The sequence below is a fragment of the Phasianus colchicus genome, chromosome 2, assembly GCF_987193195.1.
Source record: "Phasianus colchicus chromosome 2, bPhaCol1.hap1.1, whole genome shotgun sequence".
NCBI lineage: Eukaryota > Metazoa > Chordata > Aves > Galliformes > Phasianidae > Phasianus > Phasianus colchicus.
Window position 1 is genome coordinate 106,651,348 of NC_143437.1, and position 22,737 is coordinate 106,674,084.

General features: G+C 43.8%; 1 protein-coding gene across 6 annotated transcripts in view; it reads left to right on the top strand.

The window, feature by feature from the left end:
- MSRA (methionine sulfoxide reductase A) overlaps positions 1-22,737 on the top strand; it is a 271,330-nt gene that overhangs the window by 239,784 nt on the left and 8,809 nt on the right. The window lies entirely within an intron of this gene.

The window sequence follows — 22,737 nt, forward strand, 5'->3', positions numbered from 1 at the left end:
GGCTCTTTCAGTGGGTTTGCATGTTTAGTTTTATAATGCCTCCACAGAGCAGGGGAGAAGATGGCAAAGATCAAGATAGTAGTTCGTGGGACAGTCTGTTTATCAGAGAGTATCTCTATCAGGGGGAGACGCCCAATCCAGCCTGGAATGGACCTCTTGTTGTTAGGTGATGAATCTAACTGGGTGGGTTGGTGGTCTCTTAGCTAATAAGTCAGCCCCCCAGATCAGAGTCCTGGCAGCTACAAGCAAAGGCCAAATGAAGACTGTGCACTTTCATCTTTTCTGGAGGTAGCTTTCAAAGTTACAAGTGTCCACACTGTGCAGACTACCAGATCCTTAATCTGTGGTCTCATTCACAAGCAGCCAGAAGTGACATTCATTAACCAGCCCAATTTTCTATTCTAGGATAGCCTGGATGCTTCAGCCTCAACTCTTTGCAAGGGTAGATAACTGCAGGACAAGTAGAAATGGTTTGAAGTTGAAGGAGGGAAGATTTAGGTTGGATATCAGGGGGAAGTTCTTTCCTATGAGAGTGGTGAGGTGCTGGAACAGCTGCCCAGAGAGGCTGTGGATGCCCCGTCCATCCCTGGAGGTGCTCAAGGCCAGGTTGGATGAGGCCCTGGGCAGCCTGGGCTGGTATTAAACATGGAGGTTGGTGGCCCTGCATGTGGCAGGGGGTTGGAGCTTCATGATCCTTGAGGTCCCTTCCAACCCAACCATTCTATGATTCGATGATTCTTCAGGTGGGCTCCAGACAACAGTTTGGTTCAGGCGAATTCTCTGATGAATGCTTTTATGTCTGAGACCCCTTGTCCCCAGAGTAAAAAGTGAGGAAGTTGCTTCTCCATTCTTAAAGGAAAACAAAATTGTCTTAGTTTGCGTGGTTGGAGTATGTTGTCTTGTAGATGTTTCCAAGGGTCATAGAATCATAGAATCACAAGGTTGCAAAGGACCTTACAAGATCATCAAGTCCGACCATCCTCCTGAATTCTGTTCTGAGAGAAACCTGGAAATGACTCTTCATAGAGTCATAGACTGTTCCGAGTTGGAAGGAGCCCACAAGGATGGAGTCCAGCCCCAGTCCCACACATGGCAACCCAAACCCTATGTCTGAGAGCACCGTCCAAATGCTCCTTCAGCTCTAGCAGCACCTGAATTTTTTTAGATCAGGCAGTGACAGATTGCATGCATGGGGCATGCTGCTTCTACCTCAAGATGAACAACAGCGAAATGAAGTGTTTTAGCATTTTGAGTTGTACGTTTTAACTCTGGGAAGCCAAGGAAGTCAAAAGCAGAATTTAAACACGAATCCCTCAGCCTGTCCTCTTATCATTCTAAATTGCTGTGGTCTTTCACAGCGCGATCTCGGGCTGTTCTGGAATGCATAAACATACAAAAGGTTGCAGAAAAACAATATTTAAGAAACAGTATGCAATGATCTGATAAAAGATGACAACATAATTAATATCCTCGAGGAGGCAGAGTTAAAGCTTTATGAGCCTTGCATTTCTCATTTCCTGACTTTTGAGTGCTTAACTGTGCATATTTAATGTCATATTAAAATAAAGGAGAGGTGCACGCTGTAAGCAAATAGTCCCTTTCATGCTACTTGAGGATATTGAATTATTTCACGGAAGATGCATTGTTTTGATGATATCTGAACAACATGAATTGAAGTGACATCAGCTATGATCCACATTTATAATTCTAATTTGTACTATCGTATTAGTAAATTGGGTCATGTATTATTCTATCCAGCATTGGAGTACATGCTGCATTTTTGGCAGACATGAGCTAAGTAGGAAATTGAGAGAGTCGTTCTGATTGGAAACAAAAAGAGGCCAAGGCTGTTTTGCTGCTCTGCAACATGTTGTTACATAGAACAACTAGTTAAGGCTGGGGAGGAAAACATGGTCTGGGGAAGCGACCTAGAATGTATTAATAAATTTGCTTCTGGGGATGTTGGAGCTCAGTTAATGCAAGTCTTATGTGAAGTAAAGCTGCTTAGCCACAGATTTCCAAACACGAGGCAAGGTAGTGACTTTCTGAGCAGTGGTGGGGACAGAACTCAGTGGGGATCATTGCCAGAAATGTCACTGAGGTGCACTGCAAATGTTCCTGAACTCCTGAAAAAGAAAAAAAAAAAAGAAAAAAAAAAAAAAAAGGAGTGAATTCACAGCAAGCATCCTAGGTGGAGTGTCACCCATTTGCTCTTTCACCTTCTGTGCTGGCTGTGCTGCTGGCTCCCAGCTCCGGCACCTCCAGTGTAAAAGTCACAAGTCTGCACAGCTGAGCAGATGGGAGAGCCACGTTGAATAATACAGCCCCAAATCAATGCATGGCACTTGGCTCAGGTGGAGCACCGAGGTGTTGCTGCAAATAACGACACAAGTGCCTCTCTCAGTGTCCCTTACCCTGTGTTGTAAGGCTGTGTTTGGGGGTGTGAGCCATCTCAGTGCTGTACGGGCACCTCTCTGCCTCACTTGGGAGGGCTGGTGGAGACCATGGACAATGGTGGGAGCTCTTTTCCTTTTTGAATAGGGAAAACATGTTCACATCTTCATGCTTACCACGAGAGAACCAGGTTATTTTCCTTGCCCCATGGCCTTTGTATACCAAGTACATATGAAGAAGCAATCCGTGTACTGAGGCTTTATTACCAAACAGTGCTGACCAAGAGATTGAAGCAACTTTTCTCGTGGCAAAATATGTTTGAGAGATGATTTCTGGGGACCTTTACCAGAAGTAAGGCTACTGCATTATTTTGCATTGGAATTTGCACAAAATCACACGCCCAGAAAAAATATATCTACATCTTTCTCCCAAGACTGTTCCATGTAATAAGTTTTCTGATCAGATCGATGAAATGTCTGGGTAGGTGTGGAGAATGATCACAGATGGGTTTTACTAGATATTTAATACATTTTCTTGGTCCCAGGCTTTTCACACCTATGTCTGAGATAAGGCTCTTTATAGGTGGAGATCGAAACCAAGAAGGAATCAGATCAAAATCAGATCTTTTGCTGTGGTCAGAGAGAGCCAGGCAATAGACAGGCGTGGAGATAAGAGAATCGTAGAGTCATTCAAGTTGGAAAAGACCTCTAAGATCATCTAGTCCAACTGTTCACCCACCACCAATATTGTCCACTAAGCCACATCCACAAGTACTTCATCTACCTTTTCCTTAAACATTTCCAGGGATAAGGTGACAAGGTGACTGGAGCAGATGAGATCTTCCTATTAGGAAGGGAGATAGGATGCCCCAGCTGCCAATCCTTCCTTTCCCATAGGTGTTAGGAGGCAAGGGATGAGCTGTAGGTTCTGCAAGGTTGTGCTGTTTGGATTATCTTTGTTCTTCCTTCAGTGAATCACATATCCCATTCCTTCAGGAGGTGAGTCACAAACTGTGCTCCTGGCACACCTTAGAAAGGAAAAGCAGCCTTGGGAAATGTGATGCCTGCTTTCCAGGAGATAATTTAGTCTGTTTGAGATTTGGAACAGAATCAAGAAGGAGTGGTGAAGTCATTGACCCCAGCACTTCTCAGACACACTGGGACAGGCTCTGAGGACCCACTTGGTTGACCAGGACATGTTGGAGAACTCTCACTCAGACCAGGTTCCTAGAAACCCTGTGCTCAAGGTTCCGCCAGCAAATCCCAGCCACTGAGAAATTTGGCTTGTTATCTTTCTGCCTGTTCTGGGACATCTGGGCTTCAGGGCTTCTAGTGAAGGTTGGGAACCTCCATGATCTGAGGACCCAGAGCCCAATGTCCCACCTCAGCAGAGTTTCTGAGGCCTCCCTGTGGCTGTGGCTTGGGATGGGGAAGGGTTCAGGTGCCATATGGAAACTTGGGCAGGCTGGGGAAGGAATATTTGCCCCGAATCCTGCTGTGATGTGGCTGGGGCCAGAAAAAGGCAGGCTTTAGGTCTACTTTGCTACCACAAACGTTTAATGGTCGGTTGAGAGTCTAGCCTATTATCAACTTAAAATACCTTGCAGTGAGTACAGATAAAATACCCCACTGTTAGCAACTTCCTTCCATTAAAGTACAATAAGAACAAACTAATAATTTATCTAATAAAGCAATAGTTAATTTCTGGGCATAGGTAGTATCTTGGATATTGTCTTCTGCTGTATTTATACTCCTGATAAAGACAGGAGCTGCAGCAGCTGTGGATTCTGATTGCCAGGTATCAAAATCATAAGGCCAGAAAGCTGTCGTGTGATGTAAACTTTGGAGAAGAATTTTCTGTGAATGTGAGACGTCAAGGCTCTGAGTCAGGACTCATCAGTACTATCTCTAACTCTGCCAGCAGACTGCTATGTAGGACACCACGGCTTGTTTTCCCTTCATGCCTCGTTTGCACCAAAATAACTCAGCTGACATCAAAGTCTTTACGTCTGCGTTGCAGTGCAGAAAGGAGGAGGAGGAGGAACAGAAGCGTTGTGTCGAGGGACATGGTTTAGTGAGAACTGTTGTGATAGGTGGATGGTTGGACTGGATGATCTCGTAGGTCTTTTCCAACCTTGCTGATTGTGTGATTCTGTGATTCAGGTGCAGTTGCACGTTGCAGTAAATCACAGAGCCGCCTGCTATAGGAGGGCGATCCTGACTTCTGCCCCCTTCTGTGGTGCATTTCCTCCCCTTCTATTTCACCAGCACTCATGTGAGTTTGTGTTGAGAAAACTTGAAAGACCTAAATTGGCAGAAAACGTTGTACTGTGTTGTGGGTTAGTTTTCCCCCGATGGAATTCCCCTGTCATATTGACTGCGAGGTGAGAGAAGCAGAAGCATCAGCCTAAGGAAAAGGGCAGGAGTGCATGGCCAGGAATGATAGATTGTCCATTGCAGCAGCATCTCCTCATTTGTTCAGCTGATGCTTAGCTGATGCTAAGCACCACAGCTTGGTTTGTTTTTTTTTTTTTTGAGCAATTTTGTTTCAATTGATGCTTCGCTATTTTTCATGGATCTTGAGTTTCTGTAAGTAGTACTTTTCTTTGCTGAGATACCGTAGTGAACAGAAACAATCTTTCTTTGTGTACACGCAAAGGAATAGTTTATCAAAAGGGAAGAATTTGTTACGTCATTTGATCCACATTACTGATAGGGTACACTAAGTCTGCTCAAATGACCCAATGATATTTGCTGTTGATTAAAACCACACAAGCAAATAATCAAAAACCAGCTGAATGTGTCCCACTTCTATCTGTGCTTTGAGTCTGGAAAGAAGCAATCACATTAACTTCAGTACAAGAGCATGAATGAGATGAAACCAGAAGCATGAGTAGATTTTGAAAAATCGACCCAGTTAATAGGGCCAGATACCAGAGTCCTTACTTAGATCTTGACAGGCTTTTGCTGTGTAAAACGGTTTCTCTGTGCCAAACATGAGTCTTATCCAGAATCTCTGAATTGAAGCCAATGGAAGTTTGCCTAAAAGCCATTAAATTCATTATTTGGCACACTGACTTCAGTGACAGCTTTGAATGGCTGAGATCTAAGTCCGAATTCAAGACTTGGCCCTTAATTCTTTGTTTGTAAGAATATATCCTATCCAGCACTATAAACATCAGTCCTTCCTTGTAAATGAAAAATACCTTTTTTTTTTTTTTTAAGGTGAAAACTCAGAAACATCTGCATTCACAGAGCTCATGCATTGAGACTGTGATGCTTTGGAAGGTCCATCTTCAAGAAATCGTTGGTGTGTTGAAGAGCTGGTGTATGTCCTGTATGCATATGAGCTTGCTGTCCCTTTCACTAGTAGCTAAATGAGAAAGTCTGAGACTGCCACATAAAACTGGCTGGTATTGCAAGGAATACAGCAAAGCAACCCTGAAGTAATTACAGGTGAATGGACCAACGCACTCTTAGAAATGTACTTCCATTAAGACGTTTTCCATCACATTCGCTCTTATAAATCTGGATGTTTTATTGATGCAGAGCTAAATCAGGTACCTGCCATCACCGTGTTCTCTTCTTCCACCCCCAGCTGGTATTTCATGCAGCACATATTGCAGATTTCTTTTCGAACAGAAGCAGAAAAATGCCATAGGTGACATAGTTTAGCAGCATTAACGCATTAAATAGCTCTCTGTACTGCTGCGGATGGGTAAAAAAAGGAGTCCTGTATGCATGTCAAAGCTACAGAAAAACTCGTTTTACTTTCAGAAATGAGCGCATGGTTTAAAAAAGAACAGAAATCTGAATCTGGGAAGTGTTCCCTAGGTCATCTAATCCTATCCTTTGCTATTCTGGACATCCATTTCATTTGTACGGATGAAATGCGTAAATGAATCAGGTCCCATTTAACACTGTGAGATTTTTTCTCTCTGCTGGTCCCACTGGGAGGCTGTTTCCTCATTTATCCGAGGGTTAAAGAATTTATATATTCCTATACCTACATCCTTTGTGTTTTCATGGCAAGTTTAGCCACATCTGTGATTCAGATTCTCTCACAAACTCTGTCCACATCTGCTGGTTTCTCGATGGCCTCAGACAGTACACAAAAGTGCTTTAGAGGGCAAGGATAACATGGGATGGGCAATTCTTTGTTGTTAGATAGTGCATTTTTATTTTTATTTTTTCAAAAAAAAAGCTGTCAGTCTCTGCTTCTTGGAATTTATGCCAACTGCTGCAAAGTCATGGCACAACTAAGATGACTGTAGAAGATTTGGGAGATTGAAATGGAGGAGGGTTAGCGATGTCGTTACACTGGGAGCGTGAGTGAGCTTCTCATCTGTGTTGATGCTTTGACTAACGTGCCCTCATAGAAAGGAATCATGGAATCATAGAATCATAAAGGTTGGAAAATACCTCTAAGATCATCTGGTCCAACCATCCATCTACCAACAGTATTGCCCACTAACCCATGTCCCTCAGTACTACATCTGCCTTTTCCTTGAATACCTACAGGGATGAGGAATCCACTACTTCCCTGGGCAGCCTGTTCCAATGCCTAACCACTCTTTCTGAGAAGATGGGACAAATAGACCTAGAGTGAAGTAGAGCTTCTCTAAAAGAGCAGAGATAAAGAGGGTATATGTAGGAAGACAGTGAATGCAAGGTGCTTAGCAACGTCCAGCTGGCTTGCCAACAAGGCTACCTTTGATGGCCAGTGTTAATCTGGGCTTTGAGGAGGTCTGATGAGTTTTGTGGTTTCTTAGCACACATTAACACGGAAGACCAGCTCTTAAGACATAGGGAAGCAGAAAAATATCATGGAGGTAGAAAATAGAATTCTGAAGGCTTTAGCTTCTAATATCGTTTAGTGGAAGACAGTGGATGTAAGTACCAAAGTGTCATCGAAATGAAAAATGACTTAGGATTGCTTACTCAAGCTCATGTCATCAGCACATATAAGTTAGTGGAGTAATGGTTTAGGCCACTTGGTAACGTGCAAGTGGGAAAAAAACAACAAAGCAAAACAAAATGCTGGTAATGTGGAACCACATAAGAGATGTTCAAAAATAGTCTTTGTAAACACTGTATGAAAGCTCTGTAATGTGAATAAAACACATAGGAAATACTCTAGGCAGGCAGGCAGGCAAGCAGGCTGTTATGGTATACCTTGTCATGGAGGGCAGTGATTAACCTACATCAGTCTCTCCTAGAGCTATACTGAATGGTTGCATCCCTGAGTTGTGTTTGACATTAATGGTTGCATTGTGTCAGAGGTGCAAATCTGGAATAGCAGAGTGTGACCCCATCCATATTATTAGTCTTTCTGAAGCAAGGTAGTCACTTGTCTTTTGGGAATGGTCCCTGGCCCAGGCTCTCAAACTGTGTTTAGAAAGCAAGGGCAAGTGTGTTAGTTGGCATGGGCTAGAAGCATGCCATGGTCATATGGGCTCAGTGGTTCTCATGATTGAGCTCCTCTGCCCATGCCTTGGCATAGTTTACTTTACTAGAATGGCTGTGGCCGCGTTATGCTTTATTAGCTTTGTGGATAAAGTGGAATGACATTTTATCATAGATAAAACACAGATCAAACAGTCCAGGTTAGTTCCTAGAAATACACTGGATCAAATCATCAGAGCCTTTACAAGAATGCCAGTGATAACAAGGAGCTGAGTAACAGTGAACATGGAGTTGTCAAGAACAAATGACATCATACTGATCTGATTTCCTTCTGTGAGAGAACAAAAAGCCTTGTGGACAGAAGAGGAGCAGTCAGTGTCATATGCCTTTGTGCAAGAAAGCTTTTGACATTCTTGTAAGCAAGTCAAGGCAACAAGATCTCTATGAAATGACTATAAAATCTGTATGAAATTTGCTTGAAAGCTGTCGTCAGAGAACAATAGTTTTGACATTTATTCCATGTCAAAGTAGAAATTGAATTGAATGGAATTATACAGAGTGCTGGTTTAGGCAACCATAGTTAGCTATGCGAATCTGGAGTAGAAAACAGAAGGCCAACATGATATTTTGTAGGAACAGATTTAGAATAAGTATGATAAATGGGACCCACCAATGCCCTTTGTGGAGAAAACTGTGCAAATACATCCTGGGATGTATATTTATGAGATTAGCCTGCAGGCTGTGTTCCATGATACTGCTTTATTCAGCTCTCACAAAGCCATAGCTGGTTTGCCATACGTGGTTCTGGGTGATGCCCATCAACAAAAACATAGATGAGCTGGTATGTGGTGTGGGGGAGAGCAATAAGGATGATCAGAGGCTGGAAGAGATTGGTCAAATGTGCATCAGAAAAAGTGGATACGTGTCTGTTGCTGTTATGGGACAGTAGGATGACCTGAAAAGCCCATGCAAACAATTTGATACCATGGTAGCTCTCATCTTTGTTGACATGAATGTGTTTTATCAACTCATTTCTACTGTTCTGCGTCAAAGTAAAGAGTGAGAATATGACATAGGGTTAGTCCTAAGGATGTTCCTTGAGGAACTCGAGTTCTAATCCTCGCCTCTACAATTTCACCTTGATTTAGGATGGTTTTCTGCCATCTTTCCTTTTAGCCATAGTGCTTGTGCTAATTAGCATCTTCACTTTCATCATTAATATTTTCCCATCTCACACAAAATCAAACACATATGTATTTTTAGTATTAAAAGTCATCACAGATGTTCAGTTTAGGTTTTCCAGAAAATTGAGAAGGTTCTGTCCCTTCTAGGGAAACTCCCATGGGTGGTAATGTTGCTTAAAGTGGTGTTTTGTGCCAGTCTGTCAGACGTAGGTGTTATGTCTGCTTCTGTTATGTGTGCTGAACACACAGGGGCTCAACACCTATGTTTGTTAGTGCAAATTGAATTGAATTAAATGTTACAGTAGCCATGGCAGTTATGTTAGTCACTTGTAATATAGTAGGGATTGTGTATTTGCTGTGGCTTTTCCTCTGTAGATGGGCTATAATGAATGCAGGACATAGCTAACACATGCAACATGCAAAATTTCTTTGGAAAAAAAAGATCAAGGAGAATGTTCATTCCAACATTCTTCTTTGAGCCTACAAGCAGGAGGGGAATCAACTCTTTGAAAGGGTGAGTGACAGCAGGACAAGAAGAAATGGTTTTAAGGTGAGGGAAGGGAGATTTAGGTTGGATGTCAGGGGGAAATTCTTTACAGAGAGAGTGGTGAGGTACTGGAACAGCTGCCCAGAGAGGCTGTGGATGCCCCATTCCTGGAGGTGTTCAAGGCCAGATTGGATGGGGCCCTGGGCAGCCTGGTCTAGCATTAGGTGGGATGGTTGGTGGCCCTGCGTGTGGCAGGGGGGTTGGAGATTCATGATCCTTGAGGTCCCTTCCAACCCTGGCCATTCTGTAATTCTGTGATTTGTGTGTGCTAAGGAGGCAGACCTATGTAATCCATTCATCCTATACTTTGTGAAATTTCTTTAACAGAATTGGAATCTCCTATGGGAACTTGATTATCTTGTTGCTAGAACTCAGTCCAGAATCTAAAGGAAGCTTCTTTCTGTTTCACATCCTTTCCTATTTCACTGCACTGGGAGTTCAGAAGTGGTTAAATCTCTTCCTTCCCATCTTGCACACGCACACACGTGCACAACAGCAACCACCACTTTACACTATGTGTCTGCTTGGCAACTTGTGAGAGTATTGCTGGCACTTGGGAGAGACCTGAAGGAGTCAAGTGCAGCATTAATGTAGGTTCCCAGCGGCTTAGAGGGAAGCTCATTACTGGCCTGGCTTGTGAGCCTTGTTCATTTACAGTAACACTTTAAATATTTAATCGATCTCTTGTTCTTTCCTGTCATGGACCATTTTCCCTCAATTGATTCCTTTTTGGGGGGCAGAGGTGGTCGGGATGCATTTATGGTAGCGGAATTCTATCAATTACGCTCGTTAAGAGGCCAGACACAATAGGCCAACGTGGAATTAGTCTAAGCCTCGTATTGTATTTTTTGCCCCGGGTTCTCGAAGCACTTTAGAAGCACTAAACTAGATCAAAGTGAAGAGCAAAGCCGTGATGAAAGTTGAAATGTCTCTGTAAGTTCCCAGGAGCTGCTGCTTTGGAGACCTCGCTGCAGAGGTAACAGGATTATCTCCTACGTAGTGTTCAGCTAACTCAGCTTCAGCCTTTCTGGGTTTCCCGTCACGATGAGGGATGGGATGGATTCTACCTAGAGGGAAGAAGAGGCTGTGATGAGAAATGCCACTTTTTCAAGCCAAAAGGTGTGTGGTCTTCTCACTTTCATCTCCTGAGACTCCTCAGTAGGTCAGGCAATGCTGTGGCACCACTGGGGCTGTGCATAGATCTTGGAGTACAGTGTGGCTTTGTTCTTGATGAACGTGTTAGTGCCCTATAAACTCTATAAAGAAGGAACTGAGAGGAGTTTGCTTTTCAGATCAGAGAAGATAATAAGAAAGCTTTAGTAGCTGGAGGTAAATACTTCCAGTGGGCAGGCAGAAGTGGGTTTCAGTAAAGGTCCTTTGATATAGGAGAACAAAATGGATGTTCAGAGCTGTTGCTGGGCCTGGCAAGTTCTATGCCATTCTTGGTGAATGTGGAAATCACCTTTAAATTATGTTGTTCTCAAACGGAATGAAATTCCCTGCGCAATCCCTCTATTGATTTTAATGTTATTGATCTGCCAAGAAATGCTTGGATACTTCAGGTATTCCCACGTCATCTGGTTTTGTGCTGCCAGTCTTAAATCTAAACATTTTCGGTTACCTGAAAAAAAGAAATGAATACCAAACCAACCCAAACCTGTCCTGTTCCCTAGTAACTTAGTGTGAAGTGCTATCCTACAAGTGTTTTTCTTCATATCACAATGATATAGTACATAAGAAATAGAAAGACAGGTTCATGCTTTGTGGGAACAGCGTGTTTTCATGTATAGGAGTATTTGCTTTTCAACACAATACTTGGTAATACTATCCACTATCATGCAGCCTTTGAACTCCAAAGCTAGTATTACCTAACTACAAGGACCAGTGTCTGTGCAGCTCTATTTATGTTATTACTATTTAAGTAAGCATTTAAGTAGCAGGCTCTGAATGCAGTTAAATTGCAAAGACAAATGCTGCTATTGTCATTATTGATGGTGCACGTCCTTGATACAAGTGCTGGATCTCAAGGAGCATTCATGCAGTCATCCTCTGCTGACTTTCTTGGCACCGTTCATTCCAGTTTTGTTTGGTAAGTGGTGGAGTCTTTGAATGAAGATGCAACATTTCAATTACTCATCTCTTTTCTTTCTTAGGTATTGTCAAGGGATAAGAGCTGTGATTGTAATTGAAAATATCACTCCAAAGCCTCAGAACGATTACAATTGAAATTAAAATCATATTATTTTACTACCACTGGGCTTCACCTTGAAAATTCATACCTGACTTCCAAAGAATGATGTGGCAGTGGCTATGAATAATCTTTGAAAATTTTGGCAGAATTATACAGTCCTTAGAGTTGGAAGAGACCTTTTAAAAGTCATCCAGTCCAACTCCCCTGCAATGTACAGGGACATCCACAGCTCCATCAGTGCTCTGAGCCCCATCCAGCCCAGTCTTGAATGTCTCCAGGGATGGGGCACCACCAGCTCTCTGGGCAGCCTGTGCCAGTGCCTCACCACCCTCACTGTAAAAGACTTTTTCCTTATATGCAAGACTTGGACCATTCATTTTCCTATACAGCCACAGAAGGAAAAAAAAAAGGGAATTCTGAGTCTTTTGGCTGTAGATTTCATGTGCTTTGGCCTGTAATCACTGTCAGAAATTTTGGTACCGATGCAAGAGCGTGGGAATAGTGGGTTCTTCTACAGTCATTGGAGAAGTACAGGCACTTCTGGATTGCCAGGCAAGTGTTAGGAATCATAGAATCATAGAATGGTTGGGTTGGAAGGGACCTCAAGGATCATGAAGCTCCAACCTCTCTGCTGCAGGCAGGGCCACCAACCTCCACATCTAAGACTAGACCAGACTGCCCAGAACCCCATCCAACATGGCCTGGAATACCTCCAGGGATGGGGTATCCATTGTACCAAGCTCCTTTCTTGGGATGAATTTCTCTTGATTTGAACTGGAGAGGAGCCATGCTGGTAAATTCCAGTTCTGTGGGAGTTTCTCATCATGGAGCTGCTGATTTTACATGGAGCCGTCCCCCACCAGTCACCCTGTTCTGACAGCTCAGATAGGCATAAAAAAAATATCTTCACGTAAGCAGAACTTGACTGCTAAACTAGGGAATGGGTGAAAGAGAAATTCCTTCCAACCTCAGCCTTGCAGGTGAAGCTAGATGTTCCCCATTTTCGGGATGTCTGACAGTTCCTCTCAGAAGTCTTTTCCTCTCCTGGTTGATATTTCAGCAGGCATCAATTCTGTGGGGGGGTGGGGGAGAGGGGATGGGTGAATTATTTTATGCCACTTTTCTGCCTCCTCAAAGTGATATTTTTAAAGATCCAGCCAAAATTGCTCAGAGAAGGAAGCTGGAGAAAAAAAAAATGTTGTTTTCAGCACTGAAATATTTCTCCTGACCTATCTGCAAGCAGCTCTGGTATCTCCCTGCAGCAGATCAGGGATCAGAAACTCAGTGAGAAGATGTCTTCTGTGCATGTTCTCCTTTTTGATCTCCCTGTGGAAATTTCCCTTGCCTTTCTTAATCTACAAATGTTTACAAGAACCTTTCCACCCCTCATCAACAGAGATCATAGAATTGAATTGAAAGGGGCCCTTGAAGGCCATCTGTCCCATTCCCTGCACTGAACAGGGACACCCACAGCTCCATCAGTGCTCACAGCCCATCCAGCCTGACCTTGGCTGTCTGCAGGGATGGGGCACCCACCTCATCTCTGTGCAACCTGTGCCAGTGCCTCACCACCCTTATAGTAAAAGGGTATCCTTATATCCAGTTTAAATCTCCCCTATTTTAGCTTATAAACCATTTCCCCTTGCCCTGTCCAGACCCAGGGGCCTCGGCCACTCCTCAGACCCTTTGCCCTCCAGCCCCCATAAACCTGGCAGTAATGACTGCATCCATAGAGAGGGCTGTAAACTCCAAGGAGGGGAAATGGGATGGAGGAGGCCCTTTTACTTGGAGAGATCTAATGGGGTCCTGCACCTCCTAATTTCCCACATGAACCATGTTAAGCTCAGCACTGCAAAGTGCTTGTTGCTGGACTGGAATCCAGCAAACCCAGCAAGCATCCACATTCTCAGCGTTAGGTATTGGAAAGGAAGAAGACACGCATGCTTTCCGAGCAGAAAAAGAAAGGAAATCAAGCTGCTTTCATGTAGTCCTCGTAATTATTTTTCTCCTGTTGTTCAGAATTCAAGTTTAAAAAAAAAAAAAAAAAAGGAGGACTCTAACATTTACTGGCAGTAATCATTTCACCATCTGCTCCGGCGTGCTGCTTCCAGAACACACGTCCTCAGCTGCTCAGCACTCCGCTCTCTGCTCCCTTCCTTTTGGAGGCAGGGATGCCAGCAGTTCCTAAACTGTAACAGCATGAACAAAGCTTTTTTTTTTTTTTCTTTTTATTATTATTATTTTAATATTTATTTTCCCACTGGATGGTATTTTATTCCAATGCAGTTAGGACTTTCTGCTGTCTTGTTTCAAAGATGGAGCAATTCCTTCTTCGTCTGAGGGTGTGTATCAGTGGCAAAAATGTGGAACACGTGAATGTTTTAATATTTAAGAGTGTCCCAAGAGAGTTCACGCTGTGGTGGAACTCCGTGTATTTCCAGGCTGCTCTCAAGGGTGTATTTAAAGGAAAAAATGGGAAAGATTTCCTAGTGGGGTGCTCTCAACATAGGTCATTGACACCTTTGATGTCTGCTCCCGTCAGTCCTGTTGCTGAGCTCAGCACCCTTCTTTCTGATGCTTTCTCTCTGTCATCTTCACGGTACAGCACATCATATGAAGCAGGAGGAGGGGTACCTGGCTGGCAGACTGCCTCCAAGCTCCCTTCAGCTGATGCTGAGCAGAAGCACTTAAGTAAATATATGGGTAATTTAGAGGGCAGAGGGTAACATTAATTAGCTCATCCTGTCCTTGACTGTTTCTGTGTCACTGACTCCCTCATCTATGACTCTTGCCTTTTCTGTTGTTCTTTCTCGTGGCAATAATAACCCGCGATCTCGGTTTGTACATTTAAATTCAGAATGAAAAATCATCCATCAGTGAAAGCCCCTATTCAGTTTTCCCACCGTACAGCCAGTGCTTTACAAAGAAATGAGCCAGAGTGAATTCAGAGCCCATTAGGCATATCCCAGGAGGCACGAATCTATATGCTTACAGATGTGCTTACAGATTTAAGTCTGCATTAAGAGAAGAACAAAACCTGCTTGACCGAAGGTATTTGTTGTAAAACACAATTTAGAGTGCAGATTTATACCACCGAGTGACTCTGTGGGATGGCTGCATGTGATTTTATGTTTGTTTCACTGCGTCGGGATCAAATTTGCTCCTTTACAAGCACAGGAAATGTTATTCCTCTGTCAGCCTCACGCACTTGCTCTGCTTTCCCTGAGCCACGTTGGTTACCTACCCAGGAATCAGGGTTTTTTAATCAGCATTTGATGCAGCTGAACTGTAATGCGGACTGCAGAGGTAATGGGCAATTAAGGCTGAGGCTTCAAAAACACTTTGGGAATATCTCTTGTTTTCCTGTGATAGGAGAAGGGGGAATGGTTTTAAACTGAGACGGGGGAGGTTTAGGTTAGATGGGATGGACTTTGGGGTCCATTGGGATGGAAGTTTTTCACCCAGAGGGTGGTGAGGCACTGGAACAGGTTGCCCAAGGAGGCTGTGGATGCCCCATCCCTGCAGGCATTCAAGGCCAGGCTGGATGTGGCTCTGGGCAGCCTGAGCTGCTGGTTGGTGACCTGCACATAGCAGGGGGTTGGAACTGGATGAGCATTGTGGTCCTTTTCAGCCTAGGCACACTATTTATAAAAGTGTTATGTGAGCCAAATACTTGTTACTCTTATAGCACAGAATGGTGACGTGGGGTAAATCAGGAGGTCTGAAACAAGGAAAGAAGTCTTGGGAAGAGAAAAAGGAGGTAGAGGAGAAAGTAAAGAAACAGGGCAAAGAGGAAAAAAGGGACAAGGAAGACATTTTGACCTGGGGGAACCCCTAAGTATCAGTGTTTATTGCAAGTTTTCCTTGTGCAAAGAAAACTCATCCATTGACCTCCTGCTGCTCCCATTCCGTAGATGTGGACAGCAACTCCTTATAGTGCCATTGTATCTCTCCCAGTTATTACCTGTAGGTCTGTGTGGTAAAGGGGATCTTTCTCTCAGAGAGTGGTCAGGCACTGGAATGGCTGCCCAGGGAGGTGGTGGTGGAGTCGCCATCCCTGGCAGTGTTCAAGAGGCATCTGGATGATGTGCTACGAGATATGGTTTAGTGCTTGTGGTAGCAGTGGTGATGGGTGGATGGTTGGACTGGATGATCTTGTAGGTCCTTTCCAACCTCACGATTTTATGATTCTATGATTCAAAGATCTTATTCCTTCAGCAGAAGCACAGTTAGCACAAGCAAAGACGATGGGCATTCATCTTTGAGACCATCTGTGGTGTCAGGAGTGATGGGAGAGGCCATGCTGACCTGTGGTCCTGGATGTATCACTTGGAAGAGCATGGGAAATCCTTCCTGGTGTCTCCCCTGTCCACTTGGAGCTGCCCAGATGGGGGATCCCCATGGCTCCCCCTGGGGAAATGGCAGCCTGGGTGGCATCTGCCTTTAGCCTTGGTGACAGCGAGGTTGGGGATTTTACATCACTAGCCACTTCCTGATGAGGGCAAGCTCATAAAGGACCACTTGACATCCCTGTGGGCGAGAGCCAAGTGCTACCTGCAGCAAGCCAACTCCAAAATGAAACTGATTTTTCTCTTACCTACATTCTGCATTCAAGCAGCTGCTCCTAACAGGTGCTCGCTCTCTTCCTAGCAGATGGCGACAGAAAAATGGGTTTGTTGGCAGGTTTCACCACAAAGCAGCCTTCTTATCGCACATATTGATGTGTATACAAACATACACACGCACTATCAGGCTTTCAGTTAAAAAGTAATTCTCCTTCTGATTTAAGGGCAGTCACGTGGGGGCTTAGAAGGGACGGCGCGTGCTCTTGGCTTTTGCTGCATGGATCTGAAGGCATTTGTGGCTGAGCTGCCACAGCACAACCTGGCAAAAATTTGCCCATTCGATCGAGTCTTCTGCTGTATCTGAAAGACCATGTGGTGGGAGGGACATGCAGTGTTTGACTACATACCTCTGTATTTATCAGTCTTTAGTAGCTAGAAAGCCAGCAGGTTCGAGATAGAGACAGCCCTGATAGTTTTCTCTGTGCCATTGTTAAGGGTAACATAGCAGAAATACAGAAAGCGAATTCTCTCTCTCCTTAAATAAAGCAACCGACTGAAAACTGACAGTGGAGATGCAGCAGTGAGCTCTAACAAAGAAACACAACAGCAGTGTCTTATCTCCAGGAGACGCACCGGGACTTGAAGTGCTCAGTGTGCTCCACGCTGCCTCGGGGAAGTGCAGGGGGAGAGCATTTGTTCCACGTTCCTCACCCGAAGAGAGACAGCTGTCAGACAGATCCTCACATCCCAGCTCCTCCTCGACCCGATAGCTCTGATTCTGCCTGGTGAGGGCTGTAAGCTCAACAAAATGGTGCAGAGCAGTGCCAGATTCGGAGGGCTGCGGTGTCGGTCCAAAGCTCTTTCCAAGCCCATGTAAGCAGCACCAGGAAGACCCCATGCTCGCTCTGTTTTGCTGCTCATTTCAAACAGACAGCCCGAGCCAAGGCAACCAGATGAGGGTGACATCTGGCTATCAAACCTCTGCCAAGTCACTGCTGTTCTGTAGCTGGCAGGGAGATGCTGTGCTGCAAATGCCAGCTTCTCGCTGAAACACAAAGTGCATTCCCTGCATTTTCTTTGCTTCCTCTCCAGCCACAAACGGTTCGATATTTTGTTTTACTAATGGCCAAATCCAAATCTCCTTTCCAGGGGCATAAATCCACTTCATCAATGCTAGAGGGCTTATACAACAAGTGGAATTTGACCCTGAAGTCGGAGATGCTCTCACATTTCTGTAGCTTGCTGACAAATTAACTTGTTGACTTAAAATCTCAGCTGCCTTCTTTCAAGCATCCAATCTTTTCCTGTAGGGTACATTTGGGCAGATAGGAGAGCAGCTTCTATCTAAACTCCTCAGGCAGGTGGATAAGCTGGAGTAGCTCTGGAGGTCTCTTTCACTACTCTTTTTCTCTAAGCTGCATCTCTTTATGTTAGGAAAAATTATTCTCCAAACAGGCAGCCGTTCACTAGCACAGGCTGCCCAGGGAGGTGATGGACTCAGTGTCCCCAGAGGTGTTCAAGAGCCATGGAGATGTGACACTGAGGGACCATGGGTATGATGGGCTGGATCAGGCCCTGTGCAACCTGATCTAGCTTTGAATCATAGAGTCATAGAATTGCAGAATGGTTTGGGTTGGAAGGGACCTTTAAGATCTCTTAGTTCCATCCCCCTGCTATAGGCAGGGACACCTCCCTCTAGCCCAGGTTGCTCACAGCCCCATCCAGCCTGGCCTGGAATGCTCCAAGGGTGGGAACATCCACAGCCTCTCTGGGCAACCTGTTCAGTGTCTCACCACCCTCACTGTAAAGAATTTCTTCCTTATCTAGTCTAAATCTGCCTTTTTCCAGTTTAAAGCCATTTCCCCTACTACCTGCCCTTATAAAAAGTCCCTCTTGAATGTGTCTGTTCATTGCAGGAGAGGTGGATTGGATGGCCTTTAAGGATCCTTTTCAACTCTGAGGATTTTATGATTCTATGATTCTATGACTTAGGGATCTTAGTGATCCTTTCCACCCTCATTATAGTGCACGGAGAATCAAATGATTCTATGTCTCTTTAGTAAGAAATCACTATGGCTCATGAAAAAAATTGTTGTGGCATGTGAAAGAAGTCTGTCACTAATCAAAGGTGCATGGAATTGGAAGAGAGCTTGCAGGGCTCCCCATAATACATTGCTTTTTATTGCTCTCAGAAACAGTTTGATCCCAGCGACTCAGGGGAAGCTCATTCTGGGATGATGTGTGAAGGAGCTGAGCTGCATGATTTAGCCTGCTTCCTTATGTAGAGTTCTCATTTTCACCCATCCCTGTGTGCTGCTGTACTCTCAGCACTTCTTGGCAGCTGCCAGAGGGTGTGAAAGAAATAACTGCCCCAGTTTTTGCAGCTGGTATTGTGGCCAAGTGTGTTTCTCCCCGTCTTCTGGTAAATTACTTCTGCTGCAGGCACAGTAACCACTTTGCAAAACTGAAGAAGGGAAGTAATTGTATTAGATAAATATTCCCAAGCAAAGCTTGGGCCGTTGGGATGAATTTGCTTTGCAAAGGGTGCAGGTTTTATTTCTACTTTTTCAGTTAGCCTCTGAAGTTGAATTTCTTTGCCTCATATTTTGCAGGCTCCAGGAGCACTGTGCTTTCGGTCTGTGGGCTTAAAGCAGAAGCCATCTGCTTTTGAGGGTACTCACAAGAAGTGGATATTAATACTTGAACAGTGACTCAGATCTTTTAGGATGTCTTGGGTGGACCAACTTGCTATAGAAACTAAGTCTAATTCCCACAGCCCACGCCAAAATCTTCACCAGAGAGTCCATAGCTGAGGAAAGATTAGAGAAAATCAATTTGTCTTATTTTGTCAGCTGTCAACTGCAACTCACCAGCAGTTTTATCTTCCTAGCTACCTTATATGGAACTGGTTTCAGAGGAAGGTATGTTTGGATGTGGCCCTAGCAAGGTGATGCAGTGAGTAGCACCATATTTAGGAGGTCATCATCATTTCTCATCATTTCTGCCAACCTCCTGAGCATGGTTGTGGCACACAGAGCTCACTGCAGGAAAAACGAGGTGTATACATAACAGCATTATTCTGCCTTCTGCTCCAAGATCAGTTGATTTCGGTGCCACAACAGCAAAACTGATCTGTATGGAAATTCGGGATTGAACATGCTGAGTGAATGGTGATTTCATCTGCTGGCTCCATTTAGATCTCGTAAAGAGTAAATGCAACCCGTAACAACTTTTGTAACGTTATCAAAAGTGCCCCTCTATCCGTGCTGTAGTAATAGATTAGGATATTTTAAATTTAAATCAAATTCGATCAACGATTTGTCAAACTGGGGAGATCTCTGCATTGGGAGGCATGTGTAGATGCTGGTACCAAGCTTGAATTGCATCTTGATGCTATGTAAGTGCTCAAAGTGAAGTATCATTGTGAATCTATATCATATATAGCCTTAGATGTCGTCCTTATCATATCATTGTGCCTTCGAAACATGTCTTCCTGTATAATAATCAGTTAAGCTGCAGAGCTATTGTGGCAGTAGGGCATATTTATGTCAGGACAAACAAAAAATAGTCGGTTTGATATAATTCAATTACTTGTGAGACAAAAAGCTAATTCAGGTTTCCAAAAGTGCGTTTGCAATTATCGTTAGTAAGCAGCTTAACCAACCTGAAAGCAAACGCTAAACCATCCAGATCTTAGTCTTATTAAGCCTGTGTGTTTCCTGCCACTTAAAAGTCTATCAAAAGCCTAAAGATCTGGGAAAATGAGATTTTCTGGAAGGCAAGCTTTAAAGTTTACCTCCTTCTTTTCTGAAAGGAGAAGGCGATGCCTCTGCTTACATGCCGTTTCTGGAACTCAGACGGAGTGCGCACGTCACTGCTGCAGTGTTTCATGGAACATCCTTTGTTTATTCACACTGTGCCACTTTTAAACTTCAGATGTAAACAACAAAGGCTTCTTTGTATTTCACACTATCTCATACTCACTACCTTGCGGAGTCCAAAGCCAAAACACTGTGCAATTTTACCCTCCTCACACTTTCTTCTGCTTGTTGGATGCGTTCTTCTATCCTTTCCTATTTATAGTAGCTGGAAAACTGCTTATTTTCTCCTTAAAATCTTTCTCTTGACTTTTCAGTCCTTGCTATGGATTAAAATTGTATTCCTTGTAACTACTTTGAATATAATTTTAGTAGCAATTATGCACATAGTCACTAACTGAAGCAATTTGTCATTGTGAAGGATTCAGATTGCTTTAGAGTGGTCAACCTGTCTGTGATCTGGTATAGAGATGAAAATCTGTATAAAGACCCTCTGAACTCAGCTGGTCAGTCAGAAAAGGTGACTGACCTGAGCCAGAAATGTGGCAGCACACAGAATAGGATAGGATGGTTTCCATTTTGAACCAGGATTCAGCTGGAAATTTCACAGAAATGAAGCAGCACGGGAGCATCGCACCTCCACCACCGAGAATTCTCCCCAGCCTTCAGAATCATAGAATGGCTTGGGTTGGAAGAGACCCCAGGAATCATAAAGTTGCATCCCCCACTGTTTATAATCCACTTTTAAATACTGGAAGGCTGCAATGAGGTCATCCCACAGCCTTCTTTTCTCCAGGCTGAACAAGCCCAGCTCCCTCAGCCTGTCTTCATAGGAGAGGTGCTCCAGCCCTCTGATCATCTTCATGGCTCTCCTTTGGACTCTCTCCAACAGCTCCACATCTTTCCTGTGTTGGTGGCCCCAGACCTGGACATTTTTTTACCATGGGGTAGGACCTCAGTTTTATGTCACACTGGATATGCAGTGGGCCAGGCTCTGAATTGTGCTGCACGTATCTTGTGCTGGATCCATCTCCTCTCTGATTGCTGCTGCCTGGGGATAGGCAGCCTGCTTCTCCTCCCATTCCATGCTACATGCATTGGAAAAATCAGGACAGATTATCTGGGTCCTTGTACACACTCCCATGCTTTGCTGCATACAGTCCTGACCTATACATGTAGTATAGATGAAATAATTTCAAGAAAACTGGAGTAGAGCCATGCTGACTTCTTCTTTTCCAAATGATACTCTCTCATCATCCCAATCCCTTACAATGCATTTGAGCATAGAAGAGATTTCTGATGAGCTCATTTAAGTAGAATATTTAACATACAGCCCAGAACAGTTTAGGCAGGTTGAATCAGAAAGTCAATTTAGATGTGTTTGTTTGGGACAGAAGATGGTTTTGGTTGAAACCCTTGACCAGAGATGGTCAGAGGTGAGGTGGGTAATAGTTCTGCTGCTCTAGAAAGCAGGCTCTGGGCTTCCACCACAAACAACTTTAACTTCTACAGAGGGTGAACAATACCACCCAAATAATCTCCCAGCTTTCCAAGGATTATATGGCTTGGCATTACATGCTAATGGCCATGAGAGGCTGAATAGAAAAACAGAGCTTGTTACTAGAGGCACAATAAGTGGTAGAGATGCAGGTTGCATCAATTTCCACTGTAAGTATCTTTCAGATACTCTGATGTACCAATTTTTATGATTTCAGAAGTCAGTTTTTGTGCTTGATGTCTGAAGGTTTTCCCCCACAGTTACAGCAGAAGTTTTCTCTCTATCTCTCAGTATAAGTTTAGGAAGAGATAAATGGTTTATTCATCTTAAAAATTTATCTTTCCTGAGAAGCTGTCATGCCGATGCACTGTGGAAGAAAAACTTGATATAAATCCAGTGTTGACTCCTGTTAGAAAAATAGAATGATTGCAATGTAAGAGTAGAGCTAAATTGAGCCCTCAGCCTTAAGTATATTGAGTCATCGAGTCATGGAATCATAGAATCACCAAGGTTGGAAACAATCTACAAGATCATCCAGTCCAACTGTCCACCAGTCACCAATAGTTTTCACTAAGCCATGTCTCTAATGAACATTTTTACTTCCACACTGCAACTCCCTGGAATGAAAAATAATTGCAGTGACTTCCATTTATTGCAAAGAATATATGTGTCATGCAGATAGGTCTGCACTTTGCAGTGTAGCACGATCCAGATTGACCTAATGGAGGTAATAAAGTCTTGTCAACAGAGCATATTTATGTGGAGGGTTTCCCTTTGCTCGTGGAGCACATGGATTTGCCTCTTCTTAGCTTTATGCTGCTGTTGGAACCAAGTTAGCTTCTCAACATCATTCAGGATTGCTCTACATGGAGATACCATCTCATGTTTGCACTGGGTTAGAAGATTCTGCACTGAGTTTCACTGCTCCATATGTGAGTTTTTACCAGTGTCCACATCTCAGTTTTGACCTGGCCATTTTTCACTTCAGGAATATGAGGTAATGGGTGAGTGCTCAGTGAAGAGCAGTCTGCTATCTCAAACCATGGAATAGATTTTACCTTTAGATCCCTGCAAGTCAGAGCAGGGCATATCTTTTCTTAGCCATCATCAATTATCCATGTGGGATGTGCAGTAA